General features: G+C 35.5%; 1 pseudogene; it reads left to right on the top strand.

The window, feature by feature from the left end:
• The first annotated feature begins 1717 nt into the window (after nucleotides 1-1717).
• Nucleotides 1718-26197, top strand: LOC122732068 (annotated as a pseudogene).
• The last annotated feature ends 335 nt before the right edge of the window (nucleotides 26198-26532 follow it).

The raw sequence follows: 26532 nt of genomic DNA, 5'->3' as shown, positions 1-26532 counted from the left end.
TAGGCTTTTTCTTAACTTTCTGAACTCCTTGTGAACACCTGTATGCTTTAATAAATGTTTAATGCCCAAAGACTGCTGCTGAAGCTTCTAATTTAAGGCGACCACAATTTAGATTTAAACATCACATACCCAAACCAGAAGCTGAAAGCAATTGATGGAAAATTGTGGGGATATCTTCCTACCAGAACCCATTCTGCAGAAGAACTTCCATAACATTTCATCATCCCTCCCTGAGAAGCAAGTCTCCCACTTTTTTTTGCAATGTGAAAGCAGCATGAGAAGTGTTCTGCACATGTAACAAATCCATAGTTGTATCCTTCATTCAAATGAGGAGTGTGGTTATATTGCCTCCTATAGTGCTTGTCATGGGGAAACTGGATCTCAGAGAGTTGACGTGACTTGTTCACAGTGAGACAATTAGCCTATTTTGGAGTCAAGACTCAAACCCATGTCATTTTACTTTAAGTCCAGTGCTCTGGATAAAATGTTAGAAAAGGGAGAGAAGCCAGATAACCTAGGAGATTACTGTAATTGTCAAAGGAGCTATCCAACAACAAAAAAAGGGGTTTAAATCTGTACCATGTCTTGAATCAACTGCCTGGAGTAAACTCTTCTCACTTAAAGTATATCATGATTTCTTTTTTTTTTTTTTTGGTGAGGCAATTGGGGTTAAGTGACTTGCCCAGAATCACACAGCCAGTAACTGTTCCATTGAGCCACCTAGCTGCCCCAATATCATGATTTCTTAAAAAAAAATGTGACTAAGATATGAAAAAAATTGAAATGTCCAACCCTAATTCCTTCTTCCAATTATGAATCATAGGAAGAAGACAAATAAGTGAAATGATTAAAGGGAGCTATCAAAAGTACTTTTAAATGAGACATCTTATAAATACTTGAATAATAATTAGCAATGAAAAGAAAATGTTGATAAGTAATTATATCCATTCTAACATGATATATGAGCGTCTCTGAATTAAATATGGATGATTTAGAAATCATAGTTAATCTTATAACAACTAATTACAATGCACTTATGAACCAGGGTACATTCATCATTTATACTTTCATTGTAGCATGCCATCGTTTAGAACCGGTAATTGCATATATCGTGCTTTGACTTGGCAAATATCTGAGTGTGGTCAATTTACTGAAACCAAAGCAACGTTCAGTCATATTCTTCATAGAGCTAGAGTTATTATTTTAAAAAATAGATATAAATGCTCTTTTTCAAGGCCTGGGGGGAATCTATGACTGAATTGGCTTAAAGTATATTCCAATAAAGGTAAAAAAGAAGTCTGTTTGCCTTTTCTAATTTAGTGTCCCAATCAAGTCTTTAAAACTCTGTTGTGGGGGCAGCTAGGTGGCGCAGTGGATAGAGCACTGGCCCTGGATTCAGGAGGACCCGAGTTCAAATCTGGCCTCAGACACTTAACACTTACTAGCTGTGTGACCTTGGGCAAGTCACTTAACCCTCATTGCCTCATAAAAAAAAATAAATAAAAATTTAAAAAATTAAAACCAAAACCCAAAAAACTATGTTGCAAAATATATGTATCCAGCTCTTTGCTCAGCCAGACCTGAGGCGGTGGCTGCAGGCCGGGGCCGGGGCCGGGGCCTAGGGCCGAGCCTGGCAGGAAGGGTGGTCTCTGGGTTGGGATGAGCTGTCGCTTCACAGACTCAGGGCAAAACCAGCCAAGCCAAGGCTAGAACAATGGTGGCAGTTGGACTAATGATTGCTGCTGCAGGATTTGCAGGCCGATATGTTTCGTAAACAATGAAGCATATGGAGCCTCAAATAAAGTAAGCTTTTTGAAGTCTACCAAAATGTGCCTTCAGTGGTGGCTATTATAGAGTCGGATTTGAACCCAAAATGACAAAGCAAGAAGCCACACTCATTGGGAGCAAGCACTACAGTCAATAAGGGGAAAATTAGAGTTGCTCACCAATGAATTATGCTTTTAAACCACCCAGACAAGGCAGGGTCTCCTTATGTAGCAGCCAAAATCAATGAAGCTAAATATTTATTAGAAAGTCCAAGAAGTAAAATTAATACACAGATGTTAAATTTATTTATACATTGATTATATATAGGAGTCCTGATGTTTTATAACTTCATAAAAGCTGTAATATTTCTTTAAATATATATGTATACATACATACATATGTATGTATGTATGTATCCTTTCACTGATAAAAAGGACTTTCCTAATCAGAGTTCCAATACTGATGAAATCATCAATGTAGACTTTAGAAATGGTCATTAATTTGAAAATATCTGGCCTTGACGTCCTGGTCTTTCCTATACCACAGCAATGCTGACAGGACGGAGCTACTGAGAATATATAGGTAGCAGATTCCTACCATATATTTTTCTCTGCTGATGAATGTAGACAAATTTGAGAACTAATCAGTTTGAGAGAAAAGTACCTGACCTCAAATAAGTTAAAAGAAATCCATTTCCCTCCTCAGATTTCATAATATTGAATCAAGAGGAACTTGGCCTGATTATGATAGAATGTCAACACCTCCAACCTGTGATTCATTGCAGCTAATTCTAGCACTGGCAAGAACAAGTTAGAAGAGAAGCAGTTGATTGTATTTTCTCTTCATCTAGGTAGATGGTATCAGTACATTAATAAGAGTAGGGAAAACCATTCAGCATGAGGATATCGATTATTTGGGCAGCTAGGTGGCACAGTGTATAGAGTGCTTGCCTGGAGTTAGGAGGACTCAAATTCAAATCTGGCATTGGATACTTACTGTATCCAAGTCATTTAACCCTGTTAGCCTCAGTTTCCTCACCTGTAAAAAATGTGCTGGAGAAGGAAATGGCAAGGCACTCTAGTATCTCTGCCAAGAAAATCCCACATAGGCTCATAAAGAGACAGACATGACTGAAATGACTGAACAACCATGATTGATTATTAATTTTTACACTACCAAAGGAAATGCAGAGCTAATATATCCTGTTTTCCACAATTAGTGTCACTTTGCCCACCATATTACCAAGTATGGAAAAAATTGAAGAATAAGGAAAAAGAAAAAGAAAAAGGTGCAGCAAAATATGAATCTAGAGGGGAAGGGAGGAAAACAAAATAAACAAAAACCCAATTCATGTATATTCTTATTAGCTCTATTTTTGAGCACCCACAGAGTGTTACCATGGTGGTCTCTCATCCTTTTGACATAACATAACACTTCTCAGAAGAATGAGGTCACTGTTTTGACTGCTAGAGAAAAATATAAAAATATTTTTAAAGATTGTCTTTGTTTATACTATTTCCCACAAACAGAGGTGCAATGTAAATTATTTATGAGTCACTGAACAATGGCTTAATAACGAAGGAAGATCAAACCCCAAAGTCTTTGAACTCAGGAAGATGTTTTATCCTCTGTGCTATATTAACAAGCAATACAACAAACTGTGCTGATTTACTATTCTAATCTCAAGGATTTTTCTATTCAAACTTTAAAAAGTGCTAGTCATTGTTAGAAAGCCAAGAATCTAAGATATTCTAGACTTATACACAACAGGTGTACAAGTAAATAAAAAGATACATTCAAGTAAAATAAAGTCATTTCAAGAGGGAAAAAATGATAGTAATTAGGGAAATCAGGAAGTCCTTTTGCAAAAGGTAGCCCCTGGGCTGTACTTTGAAAGAATCTGGGGAAGGCAGAAATGAGCAGGATGTACAATCTAAGTATGGGAACAAATTGTACAAAAACACATATTTAAGAGATGAGATGCCATGTGTGTGGAATAACTAACAGGCCAGTTTCATTTTTATTCTACTTATTGTCATTGTTTTATATGCCTCTCTCTTCCTTACTCTCCCTCCATTTTAACAATAAACAATGATAAAAACCTCATAACAAATATGCATATTCCAGCAAAACCCATCCTCGCATAGGCTTTATCCAAAATGTAGGTCTCATTCTGCAATTCAACTCTATTACCTCTCTGGCATGAGATGGCTTGTATGCTTCACCTTCAGTCCTCTGGCAGCATGGTTGATAACTACATTGAAGAGATTTCAAATCTTTCAAAGTTGTGTTTCTTTAAATGTCTTTGTCATTATATATGTTTTTCTCTTGCTCACTTCATTTGAAATTAGATAACAGTGGTTGTCTCAATTCCATGGAAGCTTTCCATTGAATCAGTTGTATGGTTCAATAGTATACAATTAATTCATATACCAAAATTAGTTTAGTCATTTGCCAATAGATTGGGTACCTGTTAATTTCTAATTTTTGGCTACTCTAAAAAAGGGTAGCCATAAATTGTTTTTGTACATTAGAATGCTTCCCTTTCTTTGATCTTTGTGCTATAGACTTTGCAGTGATATTGATGAATCAAAGCATAGACATTTTTGTGACTTTTCTACATAGTTCCAAACTACTTTCTAGGATGGCTCAATCCATTCTCAGCTCCACCAACAGTAACAGACCAGTTTGACAAGATGGTATAATATATTAAAGTGAAAAACATAAAAGATGTTTAGAAAGGTATGTGGAAATCAGATTGTGGAAGGCTTTAAATGCCAACCTGGATTTTATCTTTTATTTTATAGTGAATGGAGAACCATTGATTTTTAAGTGCCTAGATCTATATTTTGGGAATATCAATTTGCCATCTAGGTTATTGATGAATGAGAGGGAGATAACAGATGATACCAAATAGAAGATTATTGTAATAGTCTAAAAAAGAGGTGATGACAGCCTGATAGTGACTGTGAATAGAGAGACAGGAATGAATGCAAGAGAAGTTATGAAGGTAAGATCCACAATATTTGTTAAGTAACTGAATAAGGGTATTGAGAGAGAGGAAAGAGATGAAAATGAACCCAAACTCATGATCCGCATAAGCCTGAATGACTAGAAGGATACTATTAAAATAAACAGAGCAGTCTGGAGGGAGAATTATATGTTTTTCAGAAAATATATTGTTCCATTCTGAATATGGTATGTTTGAAATGCCTATGGGACATCAAGGGGAAGATATCTCTAATTGGTAAGGCAGTCCTTTACTTAAGGGGAGAAATAAAGGTTGGATTTATAAAGTGGATAGTAGTCATCTTCCTGGATATTTTAATTGAATTTTTTGGGAGTTGATGAGCTTAATAAAGGAGAAATCTCAGAGAAAGATGAGAAGGACCAAGGCAAAGAGTTAGGGAATTTCAAGCTTAATGCATGTAAATGAGATGATCTTCCAACGAGGTAGACAGTGGAAGAAAATTCATATTAAGAAGACCAAGCATTAAGGCAGCTAGGTGACACAGAGGATTGAGTTCCTGGCCTGGAGTCAAGAAGAATGAGTTCAAATCTGTTCTCAAACACTTACTGTGTGATGCTAAGCAAGTCATTTAACCCTGTTGGCTTCGGTTCCTCATCTGTAAAATTAGCTGGAGAAGAAAATGGCAAATCATTTTAGTTTGTTTGCTAAAAAAATCCAATTGGTATCACAAAGAGATAGGCATCACTGAAAAACAACAAAAAGCAAGAATTAAGAGAGATTAATTTCACCCAAGTCAAAGAAGGCAATCAAATATGGTAGAGAAATGAAGTAGAATGAGAATTACTGAGAAGAAAAGGCCATTGGATTTAACTGTTAAGAAATCTTGGTTAACTTTGGGAAAACCTATTTCAGTTGAGTGGTTTGATAAGTGTCAATTTGAAGGGATTCATGAGAGTGACAGAAGAGAAGCTCTTTGTATAGTGAATGCAATGAGTATAGAAAATCACTTCAAGTTTGGAGGCAAAAGCAAGAATAGACTCGATAGCTTGAGAGAGGGTGGTGGGATAAATTAAAGGATTATATTTTATGTTTTATTTTAAGGATCAGGAAAACCCTACCAGGTCTATATGGAGCAAGGAAGGAGCAACTGGATAAAGAGATCCCTGAGTCTTTAATGATCATCATATGGTTTAAATGATCATCATATGATTTCATCACCAGAACCTTCATAATCATAATCCTCTGCATATGCCACAGTTTATTCTTCTAATAAGTTACAGTCTAGGCAATTCCATGTCTATACCATAACTTGCATTCGTTTCTTTCTCTCCATTTATATAGCTACCACACTAGTTTTTTCATGGATCCCATTATCTTCTTACTAAGAATTGATTTTTCTATCATCAGAATACTTGAAGCAGGTTTTGTTGTCCTTTGTAGTAGCTCAGTCATTTCAGCTCTGTCCAACTCTTTATAACTCTATTTGGGATTTTCTTGACAAAGATCCTAGAGTGGTTTGCCATTTCCTCCTCCAACTCATTTTATAAATGTGGAAACTGAGGCAAATGAGATTAAGTAACTTTTGTACAGGTACTAAGTGTCTAAGGCTAGATTTGAGATCTTCCTGAATTCAGGCACAGAACTCTATCCACTACACTACCTTGTTGCCCCTTTGTTCTTGGAAACTTACAATATTCCAATCAAGCACAAAAATTGGAAGATTCTACTAAATTCAAATGGGTTGGAACTCCTGGTGGCTGTTTTGTACTCAGGAGACCAGGAAGAGATGTTAACAGTCTAAGTGATTAATACCCTAAAGCAATCAAGTCTTCAAGTCTTCAAATGTTTTTAATCCCCCCCCCTTTTTATTTAAAGACTTGCCTAATTTGCATAGGGCTTAGTAAGTATGGGGTTAGGATACTGCTCTTACCACACTACAAGGCCCTTTAAATACCATAGGGAAACATTAATTTCAAATGTTCTTATGCCAATTGAGACTACATAATTTCTTAGCATACTTCATGTCTGCTGCATCCTAATTCATATAAAGGGGGAACAGCATATTTTGTAACGTTGTGTTTAAATATTATCTATCCCCTTAATATATACATTTGAAGTTAAGGTATTTGATATGTGTATTCAGGGCAATTAGAATCAGAACAAATGCAAAATTATTAAGGCATTACTCTCATGTTATAGAGTCTAACCTATTTGGCACATGTATAAATTTTAAATTTCATTTGAAGGAGAATTATGTCCCTTATAACTCATGCTTCATGGTTAAATTAGACTTTGGAAAATTATTCAAAATTGTACTTACTTTTGACAGCACATGAAGACATAATCTTTAATATATGTCCTAGACTGAACATTTTGTGAAACAGTTAAAATCCTACATATCTAGGTTAAGATAGAATAAAGAGCCTCTAATGTTTCCTTTTAGCAAGTTTTTATACACAATTGTAACATTTATTTATGGATATGATTAGAAGTCAATGTGGGATAGAGATTTAAGACGTTTTTTTGTGTTGTTTTTTTTTTTAATTCTAATGAGTCAAGACTTATAGGAGCTGGATGGATAAGGACAAAGAACAAAAAAAGAAAAAAAAATTGACTCACCACCTACCATTCTGAGATGGGGAGCTCTAGGAGGAAGGTCTGGCATAGTAAAAGAGCACTGGGCCTATAGAGAAAAGACTTATGTTCAAGTCATAGCTCTTTCTTCTTACTTGCTGTACATATTTGGACAAGTCAATTTAACTCTGAAATTCAGATTCCTCATCTGAAAAATTATCACAGGTGTGAGGATTAGGTGATTTATAAAGTTCGTTCCATCTCTTTCCATTTTCTAATTCTTTGGTTCTATTTCCAGGAGAAGTCCTAATATATATGGATATAACTAGAGGCATAGGGACAATATGCAGAACGCTGATCTTTTGTAATAGCTACTACTGATATTTTTTTCAAAAGGCATATCAGGGAGACAACTCTATTACTGTGTTCATTTGAAACTCAAAATGCTTCCCCCTCTCCCTTAAAAACAATAACAATATAATGAGAGGTAAATTTCTTAGTCCATAAGAGGCTATTTTAATCTATTATGTAATTTAATGGTAGTGTTAGTCCTAACCACCACTTATAACAATAGTAATAGAGGAAAATGCATTTCTGACTCCAATTTAGGATTCCAGGAACACGTTTTCACCATGTAAGAGAAGATTTGGTATTGGCATCTCTGGTAGCTGATTTCTAGAATCATTATCACAACATTTTGGAGCCAGAAGAATTTTGGGGATCATTTAGTTGAGAACTATATATTCCAACCCTCCTAAACTATTTTTTTTTTCATTCATTGCGACCTCTAATATCTCTACCCCTCAATAGTTTTTCAGGCCCTTACTTTGTTTCTTCATTTTCCTCTTCCAGTTGCAAACTATTAAGCATTTCAATATTCTGCTCTTAAATTCCTAGCCCCCTTGTCAACATCCTCTGTTTTTTGTTTGTTTTTTGTTTTTTTCGAAACCTCAGCTGTGGATTATTACTACCATCTACCTTTTCCACCCCTACTCATCAGTCACCAAATCCAGATGGGGAAAGTCTCAACTCTGATGATGAAGTATATTATAATTTGTTATTCAATTTCAACTGGTCAGTCACTGCAGCAAGAAAGGCCTTTTCCCTACATGACTCCTTGTCTCTTTCCCCAAAGAAAGTACTGTAAATTTTCTCTTCCATCTCCCTCCTTCATTCCTCAGCTGAAGACCTTGAACCTACTTTACTGAAAAATTAAATGAGGTGTTTTGTGCACTTCCCTCTTCCCTTTTTTCCTTATCTCAAAACAACATAAATCTTTCACCCCTTTCTCACTCTAGTCTGTCTAACTTTTCTTGCCAAAGCCAATCCCTTACATATGTACTTCCTTTCACAACTTCTCCAGCAGATGGAATTCTCAGTCATCCCCCCTTATTCTCGCATCTCCAATTTCTTCATCTTAGCCGGTTCCTTCCCTAATGCTTCTAAACATGTCCAAATTCCAAATCTTTCTAGATTTCACCATTTCCTCAAACTATCATCCAATCTCTCTCCTCTCTCAGCCAACTTCCTTTAAAAAGTTGTCTTTACTTCTTGTCTTCAAGTATAAACAAGTTGCCTTGCCTCCAATTCATTTCTGAACCCTTTACATCTGATTTTCTAATTTCATCACTCACTTGAAATGTCTCTCTCCAAAATGATTGATTATTAGATCTGATGGTAATTTCTCAATTCAAAAACTTATCCTTCTATGTCCTTCTATATTTCTATATTATCCTTCTGTAACTGGATACATTTGATGCTGTTGACCACTCTCTCTTTCTGAATACTCTCCTTTCTTTGTTTTCATGACACTGGTCTCTTCCAGTCTGCTTCCTATTATGCCTGACCTTTCCTTCTCAGTCTCTTTTTTTGGCTCATTATCCATGTCATACCCCCCTAACTCTGAGGTTCCCGCAGGGTTCAATACTGGGTCTCCTCCTTCTTTTCTTCCTCTATACTTGCTTTCTCAGAATCTCATCAACTTCCATGGATTTAATTATCATCTCTATAATAAGTTCTATAATATAATAATATTACAATAATGTAATAATATAAATCCTATAATTTCCCAGAGCTATCTACCTAAGTACTTTTCCCTGACCTATGTAACATCACCAATTGCTTCTTTTCAAAATATATGTCCTAGAGACATTATAAAATCAACTAAAATCAACATGTCTAAACCTTAACTCATTATCATTCCCCCTAAACACTTAACTCTTTCAAACTTCCCTATTTTTTTTCCTGAATGGAACACCATCATTTAGCCTCCCAGGTTTGTAATCACAACGTCCTTCTTACTCTCTCTCCCCCTACTCATCCAATTAGTTTTCAAAGTATGCTTTCCCTATTGTTGCAATATCTCCCTCACCTGACATTTTCTCTCCACTGATACACCTACCATATTAGTTCTCACCTTGATTATTGCAATTGGTCTAATTGGTCTCCCTGACTCAAATCTCTCACCGCTCTAATCCATCATATACAATACTGTCAAAGTAACTTTCCTTAAGCATATATCTGACCCTGTGACCCATCTATTCCACCAATTCTATTGGTTTCCTGTTGCCTCTAGGATAAAAAGTATACTACTTCTCTTTAGCTTTTATAATCCCATATAGCCAAGCCCCAACATATTTTCCCAGCTTCAGTGAACATTACTCCTCATTCTGTACTCCGCAGCTAGCCCACCTTTTCTCTTCCCTGCCCTTATACATAGATGCTTTCCACATTTTTTTCTTTTCTTGTCTTTTTTTTTTTTTTTTTTGCAGGGCAAATGAGGCTTAAGTGACTAGCCCAGGGTCACACAGCGTGTAAGTGTCAAGTGTTTGAGGCCAGATTTGAAGTCAGGGCTCCTGAATCCAGGGCTGGTGCTTTATCCACTGCACTACCTAGCTGCACTCCCTCTCCACATTCTTTGTCTTTGTACTGGTCATCCCACATTCCTGGCATATATTCCTTTCCTACCTCTATTTTATGGAGTGTCTCTATCTTTTAATATGTACTTCAGGCACCAATCTTCTGATCCTTCCAGTTACTTGTGCCCTCTTTCCCTCCTTCCCAGACTACCTTGTTCCCCATACCCTTTCAGTAGCATCCCCAGCAATTGCCCCATGGTAAATAGAAGATTGTGCTTATGGAAGCCAGATATTGATCTTCGCTACACACAAACACACACAGTTATGTCTTGAGGTATCTCACTTACAGGGCCTTGCATCTAGGTGAAACAAAAGAATGATAGAATTTTGGGTTTTGAATCAGGATTAGCTGAGTTCAAATCCAGCCTCAGATACTTCTGAGCTGTATGACTCTGGGCAAGCAACTTAACCTCTGATTGCCTCAGTTTCCTGAAATATAAAATGAGGATAATAATAATGTCTACCTTACAGAGTTGTTGTAAAGATAAGATGAAATATTTGTAAATAAGTTAGAATATTATCCAATACATAGGAAGTGTTTAATAAACATTCTTTTCTTCCTTCCTTTTAGCTTCCATACTAGAGATTGAGGCATTTCAATGACATCTTCACCTCAACACGTACATACCCACCCTCACCATATGGAGGGGAGGAGCTTATCTTTAAAACAAACATATTTCCTTGCTGCTTTTGGGGAGCTTATCTTTTTTTTAAAAAAATAATAAACATTTTTATCCTCCCAAGATAAACTCAGCAACTATATGATCATAACTACAAAAGACTTTTCACAGAAATGAAGTCAGATCTAAACAATTAGAAAAATATTAATTGCTCAAGGGTAGGCAGAGTCAATATAATAAAAATGACAATCCTACCTAAGTTAATTTATTTGTTTAGTGCTATGCCTATCAAACTATCAAAAATATTTTATAGGGGTAGAAAAATAATAACAAAATTCATCTGGAAGAACAAAAGTTCAAGGATATTATGAAATCAATTCAAAAAACAATATGAAAGAAGGTGATCTAGCAATACCAGATCTCAAAATGTATTATAAAGCAGTAATTATCAAAACAATCTGGTATTGGCTAAGAAATAGAGAGGCAGATCAGTGGAATAGAATAGATAAAAATTACACTATAGTAAATGACTGTAGTAATCTAGTGTATGATAAACCCAAAGATCCAAGCTTTTGGAACAAAAGCTCATTATTTGACAAAAAAACTGCTGGGAAAATTGGAAAACAGTATGGCAGAAACTAGGTTTAGACCAACATCCCACACCATATACTAAAATAAGGTCAAAATGGGTATGTGATTTACACATAAAGGATGATACCATAAGCAACGTCAAGGAGTATAGAATTGTTTAACTGTCAGATTTATGGGCAGGGGGCAATTAAATTAAATTAAAAAGCTTTTACACAAACAAAACTAATGTAACCAAGGTTTCAAGGGAAGTAGAAAACTGGTGGGTACCTTGTATTCCCGAATTGCTAATTACAGGTTGGATCTACTCTACAGCTCATTATATATAATATTCAGAGGTGGGCAGAAGCTTAGAGGTCATCTAATAAAATCTCGATTCTATAAGTGGAGAAACAAAGTTCCAAAGAAGTTTTGAGCTACCCAAGATCATATGGAAAGAAAATGAGAAAGCCAGAATTTAAACCCAGATCCTCTGCTATGAAAAGGACTTTGTGTCATACATCTCAATCCTGGATGAACAGTTTTCATACCTTCCTGACCCCCTGGTAGGACCAAGCTGCCTAGGTCCTACCACTGTCCTATTGCTTTGGTTCTATTTCAGTAACAACAGTAGCTTAAGTGGCAGTTAATAGGTTCAGGTTTTTGATAAATTGAGAGTTGCCTATATATTTAAAAAAATAATACCAGTATCAACAAATATTTAATAAGTACTTACTGTGTTATTAATACTGGGGGAAAATAGAAAGTTTAGATTGCACATGGTCATTGAAGTCATAGAGAAATCTACAATAGCTTACATTACAATTTACATGCAATCCTAACCATTTATATAAATCACATACATTATTTCCCTTTTACACTATAGGAACATTGTTGAAGTGACTGGTCTAAGGCCACAGAGCCTAAGAGTGAATGAAGCTGGTGTTTGAGCATAGATCTCTAAGCCCAGGGGTCTTTCCTATCTTCCCATTCATTCATTCATTCATTCATTCATTCATTCATTCATTCATTCATTCATTCTGCAATTTCAAAGAGGATGAGGAAGAATCATGAACGTGCATCTTACAGAATACCTAAATGAATCTGTCTTCACAAGAGAATACAATGAAGTTTGAATCTCCATGCTTTGTCAGTTGGCATTTTAAAATTGACCAATATGGAATTAAAGCCTGTAGGAGATATTGCTGTGGTTTATAAACAGCACTAGGTATGCCTTTGTATATACTGTTTACAGAAAGCTGAAATGCCAGAAGTATTTAAATATGCTGTCAATTTGCTTAACAATATTTTCTCAGCTATATAAACAGTTCATGCTTATCTCCTTGTTTATTGTAGGGGTGACAGGCATTTTAATGGTGCTGGTTTTATCTAGAATGATAGCTCTAGCTTTCCCCCAATCTCTCAAAAGCACTCTAAATCATTGTAAGCAAAGGAAGATAGTTAAGATTGAGTGTATCTTCCAAATTTGCTGAGATAGAGATTGCTAAATATTTTATGTACACAGGTACATACAAAACTTTGAGGTCTTTAGTAGATATTTTGAAAAGAATCAAGAGGTCAGTTCTATCTATGATTGATGCCAGCTTCTTCCTACTTAACTTGGTAAGTCCAAAGATAACATTTTCCTCTTATCTGGAATCTATTTTTTCTCCAAATGCCCAATTAATATCCTATTCAGGGAATAGATATTTTGCTCTTACAATAAAGGAGGTTTTATAATGGGCCCCACCTTACACTGAAAAATAAAGGAAGCTTAAGTATAGAAATATTGCAGCATAGCTGCATTCAGGCTATTCAAAATCTTATATAGGGATACTTAAGATTACAATGATGCCTATTTCCCCCACTGTGCAGTTGCCTGAAATTACAGTTACAGGAAGTTAAATAGTACAATAGGTACTGGAGTCAAGAAAACCTGGGCACTTATTAATTTATGACCTTAGGCAAGGTGTTTAACCTGCATATGCCTCAGTTTTCCTATCTGTAAATTGGGGATGATGATATCAGGAGGAAGAAGAGGGGGATAATTCCAGTTTTCTTGTGAAGATCAAAGGATATAACATTTTTAAAGTATTTTGCAAACCTTAAAAGTGCTATGCAAATGATAAGTTCTATTTTATTATTAATAATAATTACTTTCTCTCCATATCTAGTTCACTTAGTTAAAATATGTATTACATTTCTACAGTCAACCTTATAGGTTTGATCCCTAACTTCTTACAAAATTATACCCTTTCCAGTAGCCAGGAAACTTACAATGTTTGTTTTTGGTTACAAGAGGAACCATCTGAATGATAAAAAATAGTGGGTTTGGTGTCAGAAAGGACACCAAAGGAAACCTGGGTAAGAAGTCCAGTTCTGCCACTTTTTGTTCTGTGATTCCACATAGCACTTGTCCTAAGAATGCAAGGATAAAAATACTTATGCTTCATATATTATAGGGTTATTACAAAAATCAAAAATAAATTCTGGGGGAAGCTAGGTGGTGCAGTGGATAAAAGCACTGGCTCTGGATTCAGGAGGATCTGAGTTCAAATCCAGCCTCAGACACTTGACACCTACTAGCTGTGTGACCCTGGGCAAGTCACTTAAATCTCATTACTGCCCCCCCAAAAAAAGTCAATTCTGAACAGTGTTTTGTAAGTTGGAAATGTTATATAAGGGTCTGGTATATAAATATTTTAGTGATTAGGTAATATGGCCTGGAAAATGTTCATGAATCAATGTAAATCCTTCTTCCCTTCTGGGAAAATAATTTTAATTATATGCCTAACTAATACTAGGTCAGTGGCATCATCTTCATATAATTCATGTAATTATTCATTATTTCCTTTTCCTCCCATTGGGTAAATGATTGGAAGCACATTATAATTACCTTTTAATTAAGAGATTGTTTCAGGTCCCCTTTTCTTTTTCGCTTGTATAAGGCAGGAACCCCTTAACCATTTCACTGCTGGGGAATGTATGTCTTGTTCAGTAAATGATTTCTCCTGCTTATTATATTCCAGTGTTCTGCTCTTAGGCCAATATAGAAACAATGGGGGTAGAAAAAATGCACTATGCAAGATATAATGAATATTAACATAGAATTAATAATCTATAATTTAATACCTATGTTCTATGACATACATAAACAACAAGTTATATGATAGTTAATATTATGCCACCCCCTTTTATATACAATAACCAAATACTAGCACACTGAGTGCCTGCTGTGCTGATTGGTGACTGTCTCTCACCAACTTCTATTTTAGGAAAATACTAGCCACTAAAACCTCTGTTAACTCTCTACTCTTCCACCATCTCCTACTCAATTATCACACACTTAAATATTTCTCTTTCCAAAAACCTTGAACCATAATCACATTAGCTCTGTCATTGTTCCAGCATAGGATGTGCCAATTTACTCTCCTGAGGTTCCATTCTACATCCTTGTAATTTTTCATATGAAATGCTTTGCCCAGGTCTCCCCTCTCCTTGGTGTGTTCTCTTTTCTCCATGAGGACTGAAGAAAATGACCTTCTTTGCTTCTATCTTTGAATCACCAATAATACATCAATCAAAAAAAGGGGACATTTATTAACCTATTATTGCAAGGTACCGTGTTAGGTGCTGAGGAACAGAATAAAATTAAACCATTCTTGTCTTCAGGGAATTTACAATAATAAGAAAGGAGAGAAAATGTGTACAGAAAAATAAATATTCAAAACAAATAAAAATACATAAGATATTTGGGATGTATTAGACTTATATTTTAGAGAAATCACTTTGACAGCTGGATGGAGGTTGGAATGCAGTGACTGGGGAGACTTAGACAAGATGGTTATTGTAATAATCCAGTACCAAAGTGAAGATGCCCTGAACTAGGGTGAAGAGATTTTATTTTTAATTTGGCAACTGATTAGATATGTGGAGAAGAGGAACATGGTATCAGGTTCCTGAGTAACTGGAAGGATAGTGGTACTTTCAATATTACTTAACTGTCTTGTGAATTTAGAGTCTTTGGGTATTAGTAATAATATAGTATAGCAGAACTGTATAGGTCTCTCCTTTAAAAATAAATCAATAATACATTATATTTATTGAAAATAGCATTTAAAATATATATTAATTATCCTACAAACTGTCTTTTTGGGAAATTTCAACTGGAAGACACATATATATCTTTTTTTAAAAACTGTTTTACTAGACAACTGTTTTTCATGGTGAAGTAAACTTTAATAAATCCTAATAATCATGCATCGACAACAACAATAGAGAAGACATGAATACAGAATGGAGATGGATCAGGGTAGATTTTCTGAGATTAAAAATCACATAGAAAAGAATAGAAAAGAGTAGAAATGAAAATTATAACTTTCAGGAAAAGAACCCAGAAAAAATTAGGATGAGCATTATTTTTTTTTCTCTAGATAAAATTAGTTTAGGATCTCTTGAAATTCCAGGATAAGTTGAAAAGGGGGAAAGGAAGAGTGATTAGACCTATTCCAAAGTAGAATGAGCTGTCTTATATGTTAATGGGTTTCCCTTCACATGAGATTTTCATGTAAATTCCATGTGATAAAATTTCAGGGATGTAAAATGGATTTGTAGTCAGGTATGGTTTTGCTATATTTATAAGATGCCTCCTACCTCTGAGATCCTGTGACCCTTTCATTTCCTGAGTAAGGCCAGATTTCTCTTTTGTCCATTTATTATTGGCTTCTAGTTAAAATAATAACAGATAATGATAGCTAGAATTAATATGGTACCTTATGGTTTACAAAGGCTTTTGCATATTATCTCATTTGGTCCTCATAATAACTCTGCAAGGTATATAATGCTATTATTATCCTCATTTTACAGATGAGGAGACTGAGGTTGAGAGAGGTTAAAAGACTTGCCATGGCTCACACTGCTAGTAAGTGACTGATGATGGATTTAAACTCAGGTCTTTGCAATTCTAAGTCCAGTATTTTATCTGCTGTATTGTTTATGAGAGAAAGGGAGGGGGTAATGATAGGGAGAGAGGAAGAGGGAGGGATGGAAAGAGATGTAGGAACTGAGTCATCAAGGAAAAAACAGGGAGCAAGATTCAGTTAGTACAATGTTCTCACACTCTATTAGTATTAATACAGTAAACATTTATTAAGTGGGGGCAGCTAGGTGGTACAGTAGATTAAGCACTGGCCCTGGATTCAGGAGGACCTGAAGAAAACAAAAACATTTATTAAGTGTCTAAAATGTGCCAAACACTATTTTAGATACTGTTGATAAAAAGCAAGGATAATGATAGGGCATAGAACTGGGATTCCATTGGTATAGAGAACTCCAGGGAAAGGAAGAAAGGAAACTTCTTCTACCAGTGGAATCTGGAATTCATTCTGCAACTTATAGTTTCAGCTAGTATGTGTTTTTGTTTTTGTTTGTTTGTTTGTTTTGGGTGGGGCAATGAGAGTTAAGGGACTTTCCCAGGGTCAAACAACTGGTAAGTGTCAATTGTGTGAGGCCAGATTTGAACTCAGGTCCTCTTGAATCCAGGACTGGTGCTTTATCCAGTGCACCATCTAGCTGCCCCTAGTATGTGTTTTTGGAAATAATGGAACCCACATTTTCCTGACTTAGAAGCTGTATCTCTATATTTGCCAAATATTTGACCTGGTCGCTATTTAAAGAGCTCAGATACGGGGAATGCATCATCTGCTCCATCAGGTCCATTTTTAACAGTTCTAAAAATCATGTAATTGTTCTTAAATGAAGTTGCAATATGGAACTTCTAATTATTAATTCCACCTTCTGGGACCACACAGATGATTCTTTTCTACATGATAAGCCTTTCAGTATTTGAAAAGAGCTCCCATTATACTCTCAACTCCACTGTTCTCTAGGCTAAACATAACCAATTTCTGTATTTATTCTACACATGTCATGGTGCTCCTTTGGATGTGACTAAATTTACCAGCATCTTTTAAAATGGAAACTTCCTGAGCAAAATTCCAAATGTTCTGGCAATAATTTTTAACTATTATCATCACAGTTAGTGATTTGCAAATCCTAGATTGGGTCAGAATGATGATGGCGGTGGCAGTGGTGGCGGCGATGATAGGATTGATTTCAATAACAGAGGAAGGGAAAGGAGCACACATTTATTAAGCACCTACTATGTAGTAAATACTTTACAGATATTAGTGCATCCTCAGTACTACACTTGATGCTAAGTGCTATTATTATCCCCACTTTACAGATGAGAAAATTGAGGCAGACAGAATAAGTGACTTGCTCAGGGAAACATAGTTACTAATTAGTTGTCTAAGGACAGATTAAACTCGCCCCTTTCTTATTCTCATTCCAATCCTCTGTATACTGTGACTTCTACTTGCATTGAGTAGGCAAAATTTCTAATCTTTAGTTCCATAATGTGATTATTGATATTTGTAAAACTCCCTTCCTCCCCCACCCCATCTTTAGGTCAGTGGCAAGGAAGGATTTTATAGATGCCAGAAATTAAAAGATGACATACTCTCTATACTCTGCCCTTGGCAGACCTCACAGGGGCATTGTGTTCAGTTCTAGGAGCAAAGTTTTAGAAGGATACAAATAAGCTAGAGGAGAAAAAACAGTATGATGAACAGCCTTGAGTTGATGCCATATAGGCATCTGTTAAGGGAATGGGATTGTTTAGACAAAGAAGTGAAGACTTAGGGCAAATACTTTATGGAAGTCAAGGCTTGTCATGTCAAAAAGGGATTTGACTTTGGCCTACTATTTGGCCTCATAAGACAGAATCAGAAGGAATGTGTAGAATTTGCAAAGAGGTCAATTTAAGCTTGATGTCAAGAAACAAATTTCTAATAATTAGAATGAATGGGTAGATCTAAAAATATTATTCTGAACTTAAGAAATAAAAGCACACATTTCTATAACATAGTAGGCTAGAAAAAAAGATGATTGTACATAAAACTACAAATATATTATGTACCACTTGCTATTCATTTAAAAATATAATAAAGTTATCATGTAACTTACTTTTTTCTTTTTTCCCCTTTTTTCTTCCCTCCCCAACCCAGAAGATGCTATCTCAACCAGAAAAAGAATAGTATACACACATATTTGTGTCAAATGGATGGATTTTTATGTACATTAAACACTTTGTCTTAAGCACTGTGTGAAGTACTGAGAATACAAAAGGAAAGGGTGATATCATTCTTCATTTCAAGGTACTCATGATCTAATTGGGAAAGAAGATATCTGTAAGAGAGCCAAATGCAAGGCAGATGGAAAGTCTGGGAACTTATAAGAATGTAGTTGCAAGAAATAGATTAAGTTCCATCTGACCTTAGAATGTGACAAAAAGGAAGATATTAAATCTTAGTGAGCCTTCATATCAACAAAAAGGACTAATTAGTGACCCACAGCTCATCCAACTGGTATAAAAAGGTATGTTGCTCTTTTCATCTATGGTTGGGTGATGGCAGAAGAGAAGCCAAGAGTCAAAAGAACCCCTCAATAGGCTGTTTTGAAGTGTAGAGGACTGAAGGAAAAGTCTGAATGACCTCTTATTTGGGATATTGTAGTAAGGACTCCTTCCAAGCATGAGTTGGACAAGAAGGCTATTGACATTTCTTCTCTCTCTCAAAATTCTGTGATTCTGTGAAATCATGGATTCTTGAACTATTAAAGAAATAAATATGACCAATGTTTGAAGAGCAAGAGCATCCTTGGATTTTATGAAACAAATATAACTGTGGAGGATGTGACATTCAGACACAGTTCATCTCTAAGCAGCTTTTATTATTATTTATTTCCTTTATTATTGTGTTACTCTGACATGGAAAATAGGATGGTAAACTATACTATATTGCCAAAGAAATATGGAAAGGAAGATTAATATGGGTGCATTTAAAATATTTTTTCTAGGTTCTGGATAATGTACAAACACTTATTCATTTACTAAATTCCTTTCCCCTGCATTTTATTATTTGTTTTAAAATTATTGTCTCTTTAAACTTTGAGTCCCACATTCTCTCCCTCCCTTCCTTACCTCCCCCACCTATTGAGAAGGCTGGCTCTCGCTCGCTCTCTCTCTCTCTCTCTCTCTCTCTCTCTCTCTCTCTCTCTCTCTCTCTCTCTCTATATATATATATATATATATATATATATGAGAGAGATGTGTGTTATAATACATATATATGTCTGTGTGTATGCATACATATATGTGTATGTATATATGTATGTGTGTATATATGTATGTGTGTATATATGAACAGTTTTGAATTAATGAATACTAGTTTACTGCTATTGCAATAACCATTGTATTTAACATACAATATATGTGAAATCATGCAATACATTTCCACATTAGCCATATCACAGAAAAGAAAAAAAGAGAGAGAGAAAGAAAATTATACTTCATTTTGCACTTGGAGTTAATTAGTTCTTGCCCTGGAGGTGGATAGCATATTTTATTTCATGATGACTCCTTTGGAATTGTCTTAAATCATTGTTTTGATCAGAGTAGCCAAATCTTTCATAGTTGGTCATCATTATAAAATTGCTATTAGTGTGTATAATGATCCCCCAGTTCTTCTCACTTCATTTTGCAACAATTCATATAGATTTTGTCATGGTTACTGAAACTACTTTTCTTGAAATTTCTTATAGTACAATAGAATTCCATCACAATCATATGCCACAACTGGTTTAGACATTCCACAATTGATGAGTTTCTCCTCAATTTCCAATTGATGCCACGCAAAAAAGATCTGCTATAAATATTTTGTACATTTAGGTCCTGTTCCTATTTCTTTGAACTCTTTGGGGGCAAAAGTCTAATAACTAGATTGCTGGATCAAAGGTATATACAGTTTTATAGCTCTTTGAGCATATTTCCATATTGTTTTTCAGAATGGTAAGAGTATTTCAGTACTATACCAATAGTTAATTAGTGGATTTAATAAACTTCAGCACTTCTTATGTTCCAGGCACTGTGCTAAGCACTCAGAATGATAATAATAAATAAATGAAACAAAGCCCTTATCCTCTAAAAGTTTACAATTTCGGGCAGCTAGGTGGTGCAGTGGATAGAGCACTGGCCCTGGAGTCAGGAGTACCTGAGTTCAAATTCAGCCTCAGACACTTGACACTTACTACCTGTGTGACCCTGGGCAAGTCACTTAACCCCAATTGCCTCACTTAAAAAAAAAGTTTACAGTTACGTTGGGGAGCTAAGATATGCATATAAATAACATTTTAAGTAACATTTTCCCCCATCTACAGCATTTCCTTATATTTTGGATATAGTTTTAATTTCCTGTTCAGAATGGAAAGCAGTGATAAAAATATGATGATTGTTGCTCAAGCAGTAAACTATTATTCATTAATGCAAAACTGTTCCGAATTCCGGTAATAGCAATAGGATGAAAAAGTGGTTTGAATTGCAAGTTTCAGTCAAAGGGACCTATTGACTCAAATATCTCTGATTTGAAAATGTTAAGTCCTTCCAAAGAAGAATTCTGGGACTTTAAAGCTTTCCCCAGAGACCAAGCACATATCTATGTATTAAAAGGAGTTTAGCACAGAAATATCATTAACTTGGATCTTGGAAGCTCTCAAGTGCCTTTTGATTTTAAGTCTTGGTTATTCAGTGAAACTATAGATAACCAAATATCATACTTTATTCTCCAAGCAGAAATGTGCTACTTGAAAAGAAATTGTTATATGTACACATTTATTTGGGGTCTTGATTCATATCAAGATGTAGACATTCACGTATAATCATGTTCAAGTTAAATAATGTCTACCCAAATTTTCACTTCTGTTGTCAGCAATTAATTATTCTCTTCCTCTTTTCTTTCCCTCCCTCCTTCCACTCCTTACCCCACCCCCAACATATACATATTCAGAGTGAGCAGTCTGATAAATATATTTAATGCTGAATTGAGAGTGGAATGAAATCTTAAAAAAATATGTCATACATATAATCATAAATAGCATTAACTTCCTCAGATATCAGAAGGGATTGCAGGAAAAAAATATATAAAAGCAAGTTCTATACTGTAGCATGCATCAAAACTCAATTTGGTTACAAAAGACAGGATTTAATTGGTGAGTTAAAGGTTTTTTTTTGGTTGTTCTTTTGGGGGCACAATGAGGGTTAAGTAACTTTGCCAAGGGTCACACAGGTAGTAAGTGTCAAGTGTCTGAGGTCAGATTTGAACTCAGATCCTCCTGAATCCAGGGCCATTGCTTTATCCACTGTACTACCTAGTTGCCCCCAGGATTTAAGTTTTTAAAAAGTTCTCAATTTATTCCTTTCCCCTTCAACAGCCTCATGGAATATGTGGCCTACAGTGTATTCCTGAACATATTTAACCTTCAGTTTTCAGTTATGAAATATAAATGTCAACAATTAGTGATAAGTACTTTGAAATTTTCAGTAAATTTACTTAAGCATAGTGCCTGTCACAATAGTAGGCAGTTAACAACTGCTTCTTGATTCATTGATTATCTTGGACTACATGAAGATCGTCCATGCAGAAGAGGTGGATAGTTTGATTTCTGTGTTCATTTCACTCAACAAATACTTATGTTCTGTTAGATTCATAGCAACAATAAGCAATGAGGCTCAGCCATATTTTGAGGAATTCAGGTTAGATAATAGAAATATATTAGTTGCTAAACTTTGGCAGACATAGACTTCATGTTTTTGCATACCTTTAAAATAGTGGTTCTCATCAGAAATATTTTATTTAAGTTATTTTCTGAAGGTGAGAAGACAAATTTGAGTATTTCTCAGCATATTTCCTAAACCTCTATGCACAAGGGGAATAACTGTGGTTATATATTACCTTAAATTAGTTTTAGATCTAAGCACTACCAGGTCAAAATGTCATCATTCCAGGTTGATGCTTGTTTCAAGATTTCTGGCACCAACAGGGAGAAGAACAATTTGTTACAAATCTTTTACCAGTTTTCCTTCCAATTTCTTCCATGTGAGAGGATTAATGCAGTGCCATTTAAGCAATGTTTTATCTTACATTAACTTTCTTAATGATGAGTGGGGCTTTCATCAAGCAGGATGGAAAGACTGGCTATTTAAACTTCTGAATACTGAAAAGGTCACAGCATCGCTGTACATGGCCACAATTTACTGTCTCTTATTACATCCTCAGAAAAGACTTCTATTCCCTCATCCAAGACAAAACATTAACTCGTTGGCAAAAAGTCACCACAATATTCAAGTAGTCAGATCTCTAGATTTAGTCCAATGTTAAAAAACATTATGTTACCTTTTAAAAAAGTACGACTCAGAAAGAAAATAATGTAGTAAAATGCTGCCTAAGAACACCCAATTCTGATTTAAAGCCTCGGTTAACATTAGGGGACAATTCCTTATCCTCTCCAGCCTGCTGATTCAATGTTGGAGGTAGATTTGGTCGAGCAAGTTTAATCTATTTCACAATATACAGTTATTAAAATCATGCTGGTTGGTACAACCCTAATACCTAGTCATGTTAACTTCCTTCCTCCCTGTGAAAAAGCCATTCAGGACACTCCCAACCAGAAGCTTTCATGCTGTACCCTTCTGATGATATTTTTCTAGGACCCAGGATCAGGGATTTCTCCTACTTTGACAGCAACTTGGCTTTTCACCTTAACTTGCCTTTGGTATTCCTTCTCCATTCTGGATCTATAATCTATTAGACATTCAGTGATTTAGAGTACACAGATGCTTAACTATAGCATGAGATGATACTCACACAAAAGGTTACAGTACACACTATTTTTTTATTTGTCAGCTTGAAGTAAATAAACTCAGGGATCACATTTCTTCTTTTGCCTCCATGTTTCACCATTAGAATGAAAGGGAAGGGTGATGTCGTAAAGGAGGCTGAGGAAGATTCTGACGATTAGGAGGAGAACGAGAAGATAGGATTATCTCAGGAAAGAAATGATATCCAGGAAGAGGGGCTGGCTGGTCAATTGTGTCAAATGCTAAAGAGAGGTCAAGAAGCATCTAAGTAATGTCTACCAGAATTGCCAATTCTATGATCACTGGTAACCTTGGGGGAAAAGGGTTGGATAGAAATTTCTTTTGATGGGTGAGTTGGTATACCAGATTGCAAGGGATTGTGAAATGAGTGGAAGGAGAATTAAAGGTGAAGGCAATGAATATAGAATTCCCCAGCACCAAGGATTTTGGCTGTGCTAAAGAGAAATATAGAATAGTACTGTAAGTTAGGCATTATTAAGCTTTTTTGTATCATGGATCCTTTGGAAACCTGAAAATACCTGCAGCAAATGACTTCTCAAAATGCTTCTAAATAATTAAAAGAAATGATAAATTTCACTTAGAATTTAGGTATGAAAATAAAGATTTTTCCCCATCCAAGATCATGAACCATTTGAATGCCTGACTTAAAGGAGTGGTAGGTTCAAATGAAGGTATTATTTTGTTTTTAGGATGAGGAGACTAGAATATTTTTAGGCAGCATGGCAGAAAGCAGCAGACTGTGAGAGACTGGGGGGAAATGATTGTGGAGGAATGCTTCTGGTCAAGATAGGAGTTTATATAAGGGATTAAAGGAACAAGTAGAGAGGTTGGCCTTTGCAAAGAGTAAAGTTTTCTCTTCATCAGAGACTAGATAAAAGCAAGAGAAAATGGGGTTTGTTAAAGGTTTGGTGTTTTTGAATAGGATAGAAAATGAAGCTGTTACGGAATGACCTTTATTTTCTCAGTAAAATAAAAGACATCTCTAAAGAGGTCATCTAGAATTTGCATGAAGAGCACGAATGCAAGAGAACTCATCTTCAGAGTAATTAATTCCATTTTTTGGACAATTCTACTTTAACACAAATCATCCTCTGTTCACTTTTTTCTAAATCTCATAGCAAAGTTTCAATTCCCCTCATCGTCTCGGTTGTTCTTTGGACATATTCCTCCTTTTCCATATCATCCTTAAAATGTGCATCCAAAACTAAATATTAAAGTGCAGATATAGTCTCACTAAGGAAAAATGCAATATAATTTTTACGTCTCTCATTCTGGGTACTACACTTTTAGTAATAGGACTTAAGATTGCATAAGTATTTTTTTTTTTTGTCATGGCAGGCCCCTCCCCAGGAAAATTTCAAGTGTAACTGCTTCCAACCTATGGAAGTATATTCACTTGTTTTAAATAAACTGTCCTCTCTGTAGTCATCTGACTGTGATTACCAGCTTTAGATCTATGATTCAATTGACCTAGCAGTTAGTATTTCTTCAGGATTCTGTCTTAGCTCAATTTTAGTACCTCTATAATTTAGGTAGGGAATTAGTGGGGTGGGGGAGGGTTTGGTTGAAGAAAAAAATATCATCAACGAATAGACTATAAAACAAATGGTACACCTTTAATGAGTCAAAATAATTTTAGAATTAATCAGACATTTATTTTGTGGATTAGGAATTTGAGGGTCAGAGAGATTGAGTTTCTCAATAAATAAATTAATTGACTTTCTTAGTAAATGATGGTCCTCATACTAGAAGCCAGGTCTTAGGATTTCTTGTTCAGTGCTATTTCCACTGTCAGATCCAAGAAGAAATTCAAGATTTCATTCATATAGGGGTTATATGTCTGCTTCATTGGAGGCTGCTTCACTGGGATTCCTGGGTCTGTTCTTCTCTGTGGCTCAATGAGGGTCAGATAGTGCTAAAGTTCTTCCTCCATGATTTTCTTCTCTGATGCCAAGTCTCACACTCCATAGAGGTGCTTTCTGCTGTCATAGTTTGACTGCCTCTCAGGGCTGGCAAGCTCATTTTTTAATGGATGCTATGAGAGCAATCTTCAGTCTGGCAAAGGCAAGCTGCCCTTCTAATTCCATCAGAGAAACTTCTTCACTCTTTGTAAAGGGATAATGAAGCATACATATGACTTTGAACTTCATTTATATGATGTTACTTGTTCCGGTTACTTGTACAAGTCTGTCATTTAAATAACTGGGCTGGGAAATCAAGTGGTCATTTGTGAACTTACCAAAATGTCTGTGTAGTTGAATGCTTCATTCAGTGCCATGCACTTACTTTTAGTCTTAATATATAAACAGTTAATGATTCCATATAATGTGTATATATGTAAATCTGTGCATGTGTATACTCAAGTTTCTCCATCCATTTAATTATGATAATAAGACTTTCCTCAACTCCTAAAGACTTAGGAAGGATAAGAACATCATGACTTGGATCTATCACTTGAGATCTTTAAAAGAAGTAGGGTTATGTTATATGAGGAACATAACATCAAAGCACAAAATATTCTCATTCATAAGAACTTTTTAAAATAAAATATTGAATGTAATTCAAATTTGACAAGGCCAAAGCCTATTACAGAAATGAGGGATAGTATAAACAGTAAGATAATGAATTTTGGATATTCAGGTGAGTTGGAGGCAACATTCTCAGCTGACTACAACTTAGCCCTCCTAAGTTCCCACTCTTGTCTTTTCCAGTTGCAACAGTATTAAATTTTTTTCAGGCTCATTGTCATTGAGTGGTTTTGCTAAGTACCTAATAATATCCTGTTTTCTCTCTTTTCTCTGTCTGTGATAGGAACAAATGCCTTTTCCAGAGAATCCTGGTTGCAGTTTTTCCAAAAGGAACTTTTACCAAGAATATTTCAAAACTTCAATGGATCTATAAAGTCCCTGATGTAGGTCCTCCCACCAATGGTGCAGAATGCATCTTCCTGGCCAAGGAACATCAAGGATCTTTGACGAGCCTAAATATTCTGCAAATGCTCCAGTGAATTGCTTAAAAAATGTATTGAGAGCAACAATGATAAAAAAGTCATTGAAAAAGTTCTGTAAGGTCTTTAACTCAGTCCCAAATTACAAGAGATTATTGTCAGGATATTGTGTTTCTCTAAGCAGAGACAAGCCAGGGGAGAGAGAAGCTACAAACAAGATACAAGACCAAACTAAAACCTTCACAGCCCATGCCAGAACCACAGGAAGGCATGGGGAAGCTCAGAGCACAAGCAGCACACCTTTTAGGCAACCAGCTCCAAAACCATATCAGGAAAGATGGCCAGTAAAGCTCCTAGACAGAAATAAAGCCCAGCTGGGCTCTACTGTAATCCCA

The sequence above is a fragment of the Dromiciops gliroides genome, chromosome 6 (genome assembly GCF_019393635.1).
Source record: "Dromiciops gliroides isolate mDroGli1 chromosome 6, mDroGli1.pri, whole genome shotgun sequence".
NCBI classification, from domain to species: domain Eukaryota; kingdom Metazoa; phylum Chordata; class Mammalia; order Microbiotheria; family Microbiotheriidae; genus Dromiciops; species Dromiciops gliroides.
Note: the sequence above shows the minus strand (reverse complement) of the source record. Positions and strands in the feature narration are given on the sequence as shown.